This window comes from Hylobates moloch, unplaced genomic scaffold, assembly GCF_009828535.3.
Source record: "Hylobates moloch isolate HMO894 unplaced genomic scaffold, HMol_V3 SCAFFOLD_5, whole genome shotgun sequence".
In the NCBI taxonomy this organism is placed as follows: Eukaryota; Metazoa; Chordata; class Mammalia; order Primates; family Hylobatidae; genus Hylobates; species Hylobates moloch.
In genome coordinates, this window is record NW_026652280.1 from 14,564,082 (window position 1) to 14,575,197 (window position 11,116).

At 34.5% G+C, this 11,116-nt stretch overlaps 1 long non-coding RNA gene across 1 annotated transcript in view; it reads left to right on the forward strand.

Moving 5' to 3' along the window:
* The window catches only part of LOC131383632 (uncharacterized), a 49,007-nt gene extending 38,156 nt beyond the window's left edge, over window positions 1–10,851 (forward strand). The window contains exons 2-3 of the long non-coding RNA XR_009213795.1: window positions 4,771–4,821; window positions 10,765–10,851. This is a non-coding gene — a long non-coding RNA (uncharacterized LOC131383632). The remainder of the gene's footprint in view (window positions 1–4,770; window positions 4,822–10,764) is intronic.
* Window positions 10,852–11,116: the final 265 nt, after the last annotated feature.

Here is an 11,116-nt window from a genome sequence, read left to right on the forward strand (position 1 = left end):
TTTCTTTGTTAAAATGAAAATTGTCACTTATTATATAAGCAGAAAGTTTAGTTTACTTAAGTTTAAAATAAAGGAAATACATATTCCATATTTTTAACATTTCTAAGAAAATCAAGGACTTATTTTTTAATATATTTATGTAAGACTCAGAGGGAAATGACCTGGGCAGATGTATACGCAACAAAGCGTGCATTTTTAGGGAACTCGTGAAAAATTTGATTAGATGAGAAAAAATTTCACATATTCTCAGATGCAACATAATTGCTCAGAATGGAAAATTTTTAGGCATTGTTTTAAAATATACAAGGAGTTACACTGAAATTGACACTTGGAAGAATCTGAAAACCCTGACAATAGTTCTGTAAGGGGATGGTAATTTGGCTATATAATTAAATTGGAATGTGTTCAGTAAGCAGATGTGTGCAAATAAAGAAGAATCTAAGCTTCGGGTTTGCACTTCTTGATCTTTCTTTTGTTTGCTTTTTTATGAGGACACCCCATGGCTTTTTGTTGTTGCTTCGTTGTTGTTGCTGTTTTTCTCCTAACTAAATTAGCTTCCAGCCTAATACACTTCTTAGGGTTTACTCAAAAGCTTTTCAGCCTGCAGAATTCCGTGTTGTCAACAGATGGCGTAAGATGTGATTCATCATGCTCAATGACTTCAAAGAAGCAATTTGCTACTGCTGTCCCAAAGTTGGTTTGAAATTATTTCCATGCTACACTTGAATGGAAACAAACTTCATCAGATTTTAAATGTCATTGAAATGTGTGACATTATTTGGGAATAAAATAAGAACAAATGTCTTTTATTTGATTTGTTTTTTCATTTTTATTTTACTTTTTTTCATTTAAAATAGCGGCTTAAAGAGAGGAAACATGAATACATATTTTTTCTGCCGACCACAATGGACTATCAACTACTCTTTCCACTACTTATATTCCACAATGGAGGGCTCAAATTGCCAACAAAATGTGGATAGCATTTTGTATACAGACAATTCTCAGCAAATTTGTGGTGTCTGTTATTTTGCTTGTATAAACTGATATAGTTTGGCATTTTAGTGCCAAAATAACATATGGAATTTAATTCTAATATACATTTGGACATACACATAAATGATAAAAACTTCAAAATACAGTAACCGAAAAGAAAGATAATAGGTTTGAAGAATTTAAGGCTATCAATTAGTTTAGACACCTGTGAGTTTAAACTGCCATTTATTGATGAGTTAATTGGAAACAGGAAGTATAACTTGACTTGTCCAAATTATTCAAGAGTACCTCGATTTTCAGTGCTCTTGTGAATCACATCTTAATAATAGGGATCTATTAAAACTTTCATAGGACAGCTGGTCCTGCCTCAGTCTTTTCTGGTGATCCCGAGAGAGGAGAAATAATACTAAGAAAAACAAAGACACTTTGTATTAATACCTGGACATCTGACACCAACTCTGTTTACTAGATAAACACTTAACTTGCATAACTGGGCTAGAAATCCTAGAACCGAGGGACTAATTTTACATGGACTAACAGGTTTAGAGGCCTCCTCATTTGAATATTTAACATATGGATGGTACTGTGTTGGTGATACTGTTATTAAGAATGGGAGGTACTTTTCAGGGTCAAGCAAGATGAGCTAGAAAAAGAGAAGAGAGAGACGAGGTGGGGAGGGGAAGAGAAGGGAAAGGAGAGAAGAGGAGGAGGAGTGGGGAAGGAGAAGGGAGGGAAAGGCAGGGAAGCCATATGCTGTGATTTTGTGAGGTGACTCTATAAAACACCATTCTCCCTCCAAAACTCATTTGAGTATCCCTTTATTCATCTCTGAGGTATCTATATAGAGTTCGAACTAAAACTAGTATTTATTTTACTAACTTACTTGACTTTTCAATCCTATGAAAAATGTTTATATTACTTTGCAATTTTTTAAAAGTTGCAAAAATTAAATTTATTTGAAAGCGTAAAGAATATAGGAATTTAGAAATTCTCAACAATGTCAACAGAAGACAGTTCGTAATATTTCAAGCAATTTTGTGTTATCTTGTATTATACACTACTATATTGCAATATACAATTTGCATAATAATGTTGAACATTTACGAATAACTTACCAAATTCGTATTCACTGTCCTCCCTAATGACAACATTATTAGCTCAACTTTTTAATACTGAAGCACAGCGTGAGGCTTTCGAAATATTAAGCCTAGAAAGAGAAATGTAAAATTTGATAAGCAAATCAAATACTTATTTTCCTGCATACAGGGTTGGAATACCTTGGCCTATCTGCCCCTTTTTATTTGGGTTGATTTTCATTCTTCTCATAAGCACGTCTATTCAACGTCTGTTATATTGACCTTCGAATCAAATGCATTCGATAAATAATCAAAAAACAAGAACTAGCTGTTTAAATATTAAATAATATATACTTTTTTGTTGTTTTCAGGAAATAATGCATCATTTTGTAAGAAGATCCTAAAATGTTAGATAAGGACAACTGATCAGGAAGTTGTGAGATTAACTTCAAGAATGCACTGCTGCATATGCTAAAATCAATCTTGCACATAACACGTTGAAAATAAACACTAAGATGTAAAATGTAGCTTCCTAAAATTAAGCTGGTTATTTATACTGTTATGAATGAATTGTGAAAAAAAATAGATCACATAATGAATACCATGAAGGGATGAATGGACACTGAAATTGTTGTGGACAGTAATGACTCGACTCATTCTGTGATATTAGGAATGCACCATTTAAGCCCAAATGTGTGACAAATCTCTCTCTTCTAAGCATGGGATAGAAAAGAGTCTAGCAATTTCTAGGTTGTTGGTTAGGAGTTGGAAACATTTGTATAATTGGGAGCATTTATTGAAAAAATGAATTATAAACCCCTGCAATGGCATTTTGTTAAATATAGAAAAATAAAAGTTAATATATGGAATAAAATCAAAGTATAAGGATCTTGAAATGAGTTGCATCCTGATTATTAGTGGTTTCTCTGCAGGATTTAGGTATGATTTTTAAGAGCAAAGCTACTCCTACTCTCAAAATATACAAGCAAAATCAACTTCAAAGCTCATGAAAGAGCAGCCCTCCAATTCCCCTTCGCTCTCGTTCTCATAGTCATGTAGGAAATCCCACAAATCAAGATCATCTTTGTCCAAGTGTCTTATACAGGCAGTAAATTAACTTGATAAAACTTATACTAGTGACAAATTGATGCAAAAATTATATATAATAGCCCGGTTATGAATATTTTCATTATTTCTTAAATTTGTAGATTTAGAAATAAAAATATTTTCAATAAAATTTTATTAAAAGTTCTTACATAAGGCTAAGCACTGCTTAAAATCTACTAGGTAATCAACAGATCCTTATTAATTTTCTTTTTTTTGAGTTTCATTTTATTTTTCTTTTTTTATATATACATATATTTTTATTATACTTTAAGTTCTAGGGTACATGTGCACAATGTGCAGGTTAGTTACATATGTATACATGTGCCATGTTGGTGTGCTGCACCCATTAACTCGTCATTTACATTAGGTATATCTCCTAATGCTATCTGTCCCCCCCACCCCCACAACAGGCCCCAGTGTGTTATGTTCCCCTTTCTGTGTCCATGTGTTCTCATTGTTCAATTCCCAACTATGAGTGAGAACATGCGGTGTTTGGTTTTTTGTCCTTGCGATAGTTTGCTGAGAATGATGGTTTCCAGCTTCATCCATGTCCCTACAGAGGACATGAACTCATCATTTTTTATGGCTGCATAGAATTCCATGGTGTATATGTGCCACATTTTCTTAATCCAGTCTATCATTGTTGGACATTTGGCTTGGTTCCAAGTCCTTGCTATTGTGAGTAGTGTGCATGTGTAAACATACGTGTGCATGTGTCTTTATAGCAGCATGATTTATATTCCTTTGGGTATATACCCAGTAATGGGATTGCTGGGTCAAATGGTATTTCTAGTTCTAGATGCTTGAGGAATCACCATACTGACTTCCACAGTGGTTGAACTAGTTTACAGTCCCACCAACAGTGTAAAAGTGTTCCTATTTCTCCACATCCTCTCCAGCACCTGTTGTTTCCTGACTTTTTAATGATTGCCATTCTAACTGGTGTGAGATGATATCTCATTGTGGTTTTGATTTGCATTTCTCTGATGGCCAGTGATGATGAGCATTTTTTCTGTGTTTTTTGGCTGCATAAATGTCTTCTTTTGAGAAGTGTCTGTTAAATTTAGACCTAAAACCATAAAAACCCTAGAAGAAAACCTAGGCAATACCATTCAGGACATAGGCATGGGCAAGGACTTCGTACCTAAAACACCAAAAGCAATGGCAACAAAAGCCAAAGTTGACAAATGGGATCTAATTAAACTAAAGAGCTTCTGCACAGCAAAAGAAACTACCATCAGAGTGAACAGGCAACCTACAGAATGGGAGAAAATTATTGCAATCTACTCATCTGACAAAGGGCTAATATCCAGAATCTACAAAGAACTCAAACAAATTTACAAGAAAAAAACAAACAACCCCATCAAAAAAATATATACTACCTTTCTTTCCAAAATGAAACTGGATTCATCCACGTAGAGAACAATGGGATAGCTCAAACTTTAGTGTTTTAACTTGATTTAAACACCTTAAATTCATGTTTCTCTGATTTAGTTTTAATGTTTTTCTGTTTGTTCCAGGTTCTCCTGAAGTAGCACAGTCAATATTTTTCCTGTATTTTTAAAAATTATTATTATTATTATTTTATTTTTAGGACACAGAATTGCAATAGGAAGAAACTGATGTTTCTACCACTGGGGAGTGAGTAAGTATAAACTGCATTTTCCGTGTTGGTCCCATGAATTGTTCATAAAAATATTATAATACAAGTTAATGCAACTTCATATGATTGTAAAAATTTCATGTAAATTCCTCATAATTAAGAAAGAAATATACTTTTATGTCATATTTTACTGTTTTTATTTAAAAAAATGTTACTGGAGGCCAGGCGCAGGCTCACACATGTAAGCCCAGCACTTGGGTAAGCCAAGGCGGGCAGATCACCTGAGGTTGGGAGTTCAAAACCAGCCTGGCCAACATGGCAAAACCCTGTCTCTACTGAAAATACAAAAATTAGCCGGGTGTGGTGGTGGTGCCTGTAATCCCAGCTACTCAGGAGGCTGAGGCAGGAGAATCACTTGAACATTGGAGGCAAGGGTTGCAGTTAGCCGAGATCATACTATTGCACTACAGCCTCGGTGACAGTGAGACTCTGTCTAAAGAAAAAAAAGATTACTGGAAAAAAAGGCCAAAAAGATACTTAATAATTTAATAAGGTAAATTGCTTCCAATTTTCCTTGTTGAAAACAAAATCTTTCCTAATTTTTTATCATTCATATTCTTGTTCTCCATTTACATATAAAAGCATGTTGTGTACAGTGATTATGTTTGCCTGTCCAAAATCAATTTCTTCTTTCTTCTGGTAACAGAACAAATATATTCTATGGTTTTCTCCATAAAAACCGATTTCAGATGGTCTCAATGGATTGACCCTTCCCCAGTGACTTTATCCAGACATTGTCATCAGATCATCCATTATTAAACCAACCTGACTGCTTCAGTAAAGGCCTCATTATTCAAGTTCGTCCAATTCAAGAATTACTTGAGATTTTTCTACATGAATTATAAATTAAGACTTTATTTCAAAATGGCTCGATTCAAGTAGTAAATTATGTGACTGAGTCTTCAAGATAACATTATGCCCTGTATGGATAGAGGATGCCTGAGCATAAAGCTAAATAGAGGTTATTAAAGCCTAGAAATGGAAAAAAGAAAAGGCTCTACGATTGAATGAACAACTTATTTCACCTTTGCCCAAACTACATCTTGGATTTGTCTAATAAATAATTTCCCTTTTATATTTATGATTGTTGTTATTGTTTTAAATTTGTGTAAGCTACTTTTAGTTGGAACCCAGCAAAGTCAAAAGAAGATACATTATTAAAATAACCTGAAATTACAAAATAATGATAATAAAATAAGATGAACAACATGTGAGAAAATTCTCACATCCAGAGATAGATAAGTTCAAGTGCTAAAAAGATAAGTTCAAGTTCAAGTTCAAGAACTGAGATTGTGAAGGGATAGAATCATCAACCTACAAAACACCTTATTATCAGAATTCATAAATCTTGCCAACTGGAAGACCTAGTAGGATCTAAAATGCAAGCAAACTGGGAGATGGGCACCCTTTAGGAACTTAGATGATTATCAGGCTTTCTCTCAACTAAAATTGTAGTAATAGATGATTCGGGGTAAATTATTAATTCTTATAAACCTCTGTTTATTTGTTTATAAAGTAGCAGTAATAACAGCATCTTAGGATTGTTTTCAAGATTGGATGAGCTAATAAACACAAAAACAAAACTGTTGGCACAATTCCTGGAAGCATTCAAATAAAAATAAAACCACTGTTTTTCCCCTAAGGAGTCAGTGTTCTATAGTCAAATGAAGTAGAGCACAGAACGATTTCAGCTCCAACAGAGAAATTGGAGAACTCTGAATAAACAAGGCAGGAGCCTCATAAGGACTGGCTCTGCACAGCAGGGTTGAGGAGAGACAGTCTAACTGGAACCCAGGTCAGAGCCTTCATGGGCAACCAGACAGAAATGTGAGGGCAATGAGGCAAAATCGGGATGCCCCTGCTGGTGAACGATGATTTATTAATATATCATCTGCTTGGCTGAGGAAAACCCATGCCATCTATTGGGCTAGAAGAAGCAAGGATGTGACTGCAAAATGACTTCTTAGCTATAGGGATTAAAAGAGACTAGAATAGTTGATCAAAATGATTCCATAGGGATTAGGAGAGACTAGAATCATTGATCAAAAACATGCCTCACTCCACAAGCACATACAAAAAGCTTACACTCTTTCCTAAGAAAGTGGACCTATTGATTAGTGTATTGTATGAAGTAAAGATTACCAATTATTCCTTCCCGTATTCTCCTGCCTCTACTTACAGGTTAACATTTACCTCCCAGAAATAATGTGTCTCAAGACACAAATAACAGTTCATATCTCTGACTAGTCACTGACTCCTATGCCTGGAAACAAAAAGAGAAAATGAGGTTGGGCCTCATAGTATCTTCTAGAAAGGATGAAAATTACACCAGTGAAACTCTCCTTACTGATCACCTGGACTCAAACCATTTAGAATGCCTGCTCCTAATTCTCCTTTCCATGAGAGTGTGGCTTTCCTCAGACTAGTTGATCCACCTTCACAGCTGTCATACCAGAAGCTAAAAATTATATTCCACTGGCTTTTTCTTTTTTTATATTTGCTTAAAGTGTGTTTTATCATTATTAAATTAACAAATTCATATTGATTATAAAATCATAATTCGACCCAAATTAGGAAAAAAAAAGTTGTTGTTGTTTGTTTTTGCTTTTTTTAATTGACTGGTGCAAGGCTGAATCTAATTAATATACTGAAAATAATATATGTTAAACCCAAACATTCAAAATTATTCATACTTTTTTCCCTTCATAAATATGATAATTAAATTCACAATTATATGAATCCCTAAACACAAGCTATATTTTGCTCACCGTCCAAGGTTGAGGTCCTCATTGAGGGAGTAACATGGAAGCATGCTTCTCAGCACTTTAAAATACAAGATGTTACAAGCCTAAGTTGTCCCTCAGGGAACACAAACTAACCAGGCTTGAAATCCTCATGATAAGTACAAGAATAAGACTCTCCCAAGACTTATTCTTTGCACTTTCTATCTGAATGAAAATGGTTCTTAGGTGGGGGAAGTTCCAATTATTTTACTAGAAAACGCTTTTAGATATGACCATTTTAGCCACAATTCCAAATCTCATGTGAAGGACACTTAATGTTATTTTCTCTATATAGATGACCTTTATATCTGAGAAGAAATGCCCCTATAACATATAACCTCAATAAAAAAATGCCTATAATAAAAAGAAAGCATGATTGATTTCTAAAATTGATATGAAATATAAGAACACATTGAAATTGTCTTAAAATGGAAATGTCAGAGACAATTGAAAAGCCATCCCAATTTTCCCTGAATCCAGGATGAACTGCCTTTATTTCACCATCAGTGGCCAAGGTGAAATGGCCAGTTGTCTCAGCTTGAGGGGCCAATCCTTGCTTCTTAATAGGCTGGCTCTAGTTCCACAGCATTTTGTCAGACTGCAGTACATTCTGAGGCTATTTCTCATCAGTTGCCTCTCTTAGTGTCTCTGCCTGCTTCCCGGATCCTGACCCTCTATCCCTCTAAGCTGCACATTTATATAGTTTCATCAAATTCCCATCAACTCTAGGGCAGCCCAATCTGGCACCTGAAGAATATGTTCAAATGATGAGCCCTGAAGGTTGAAAACCTTTTGTTTAGTGCCAAGGCTCTTATTAAGCCAACCACCTGGTTCCAAAACATATCTACCCAGGGCACAGAAAGCTCGTTATGGGGAGTCCACATGACGTTTTTCTATATGACACTAAATTTTCTACAGTTCTGTTTTGTCTTGGATAATCAATTCTATTTCATGTGCCTACAATTGTTTATCTTCCAATTACAGATTTTGCTTTGTTACCAAATGGAAATATTTGTATGGACAAATAACAGAGGTGGACATAAATGAGAGAGGACAGTAAATGGTTTTGCAATCACTTAAATGAAAAAGAGTTTCCAAAAGGAAGTGTTTCCTTGAATATAAAATAAGGGTGGTATTTCAGGTTTAAAAGAAAGTATTCAGGTTTGAAATAATTTTATTTTGACATTATATCTTTTTGGAGAATTCCCATAAATAGGAAAAAAGTATCAATAACCACCATCTGCCATATATGTAAAACTTTGGTTGATACCCTGGGTGATATAACATGTGTGTGAAATAGACACTCTGTAATAGCTTGCAGTCTTTGTTAAAAAAAAAAAAGTGCCAAAAATTTAGAACACAAAAATGATACTACCATCAATATCTAATTTTACATAATACAAACTATGAGTACTGCATTTGCTTAGAGGAGACCAGAGAGAACTCAAGAAGCCCCAAAAACTTCATGACAGTACTTAAAAGGATCCTGAGATATTAATAAAATTTGAAAAGGTAAAAGAGAGAGGGAAGAGTATCCAAAATGCTATTGGCCTTAAGAGACCCTAAGTGGAAAACCCAACTGAGCACAGATATCTGACCTCAGAATTTTGAGATAATAAACAGATGCTGTTTCCAGCTGCTAGGTTTGTGTCCATGTGTTACAGAGCAATAGAAAACGAATACACAAATCACTGTGTCATCCTGAGTGTAACAGACACATGCAATATTACCTAGAAATCATAATTTCTTCATTTTTATTAACACATGCAGTATTATTTCAGGAAATATAAGAATCGTTAATGTCATACTTGAAAATTGGTAAGATGCTCTTTGTTTTCCTACTCTAAGAGTTGCCTTGTGACACACATACAAGTCCCATCTCATTTTCTGCCCAGACTTTGTCTCTAAGCAAGGGATAAACACATTTGGAACTGAGTCGTCACAAAGTTGGCCTTCTTACAATCTATCACATTAGTTACAAATTCCCTTTGACTTTCGACTTCTTCATATAATTTCAATGAATTTTTCTCTATTAAATTATGTTGTTTTCTGTTGCTTGCACCAGATAAACCATACTACTATTGTGAGCTTCCATAAACCATACTACTATTGTGAAATGAATACTTTAAAATCTAATCCTACTCATTTAAAACACATAAAATAAGGTACCATCGCAGTCATCTCTCTCAGTCCCGGTAATGTATGATTTGGAGGTCATTAAAATAGGTCAGTAGGGATGGAAATAAAACTACACTTTAGACGGTGAAAAATATAATTTGCTGCATATTTTGGGCAGGTGCCAGTAGCTGCAGCGGCTGGTACAGGACTCTCTCAGTCTTTTAAATGAGTTAGAGTTTATGCCTTCCATGTTGCCTTTGCCGCAATTTCTAGCTACCTACCTAATTCATGACGAGTGTTTTCATTTCAAAAGAAGGAACTGAAGTTGGGTAAATTGGAATTCTCTTCTTTTGATTTCTAGGCAAATATTAGCATGGTTTAAGATAAAATTGTAATTCAACAATAAAAAATATTGGAGAAGGGCCTTTTCTTCCTTGGGTCCTACTTAGTCATGGAAATTGTTTTGTCCAGCTGAATTTCTGTCATTCTCAATTCATACTGATAAATTTCAGTTCTCTACTATGAAATAAAGTAGATTATGAGTTTCTAACCTTTGATGTATGTTTGCCAGATATGAGCATTCAGGGTCAAAAATCTCTTTAATCATTGAGGATGTGCAACAACACTCACTAGAAATGTCCCTCTCTCTCACAGAACAAGCCTACAGGGGCTAATTAAGTAGTTAGTACAAATTAACATTAGAAACCTGTGCAGATTTACTTATCTAGGGAATCTACATACTCAATGCCTACATAATTTCTTTTTCCTGATAGTTCTTAAAAGAAGAGTTAATATTACTCTTCTAACTTCTGGCAGCATTATCTCCCGTGCTTACTCGTTATGCAGTATAAATATTTTCACATGAACTGTAAACTAATTTAATTTTATATTCACCAAGTTTATTATACCAGCAGGTTTCTGCATACTGTCTCCTGAACATGAATAATTAGCCATTGCAATCTTTAAATGAAAGTGAAAAACGCTTCGATGTCTTATTCCTCTAAAATGTTTCATGAAACCACAGGCATTCCACTTTTCCAATACTTATGAAGAATGGAGTCATGAAGAAGATGTGAATTTTTGCGGAGTTTAGCTGTTTTTGCTTTTCCGGGTCATTCAGTCTGAGCTGAACAGGTAATCTAAAGGATTTTCATGGTCAAACGCCCCTCTTAAATGAAAATTAAAGTGGTAGACATTTTTAAAAGAATCTCTTTTTTTTTTTTTTTTTGTACCCAAGGATAATAAATTTCTCACTTTCTGGTATAATGGGAAGTTTGTAGAATTTATAATCAGAAAATCCTGAGTTTGAATTCCTACTTGCTCATTTAACTGTGTGATCTTGTAATAAGTTCTTAAATTTTCTGAATCTTAGTTTC